The sequence below is a fragment of the Populus euphratica genome, unplaced genomic scaffold (genome assembly GCF_000495115.2).
Source record: "Populus euphratica unplaced genomic scaffold, PopEup_1.0 scaffold144.1, whole genome shotgun sequence".
NCBI lineage: Eukaryota > Viridiplantae > Streptophyta > Magnoliopsida > Malpighiales > Salicaceae > Populus > Populus euphratica.
The window spans coordinates 1-295 of NW_011500010.1; positions in this window are offsets into that span (position 1 = coordinate 1).

The following is a 295-nucleotide window of genomic DNA, read 5'->3' on the forward strand; positions in this document are numbered from 1 at the left end:
TTTCCTCAAAATAATCCTTATTTATGCCTCTATTGGTAACTGACCCAACCAATCAAATCTTTTTAATAAGGCTCTTTATGCTACCTTTCAATCCCTCATAGTGTCTTAGATGTCTTTAACTCATGTATCAAGGGGTGAGAAGATGTTACCATCATCTTTATCCATCAAAGAGTCAACATGCTCTGATACTAATTTAACACAATGTATATTATAAGAATGATTGATATTGTTTCTCAAACCTTAAAAAAAATAGGGTCTTAAATTATAGATAAAATTATAGATAAAGAAAGTAGGT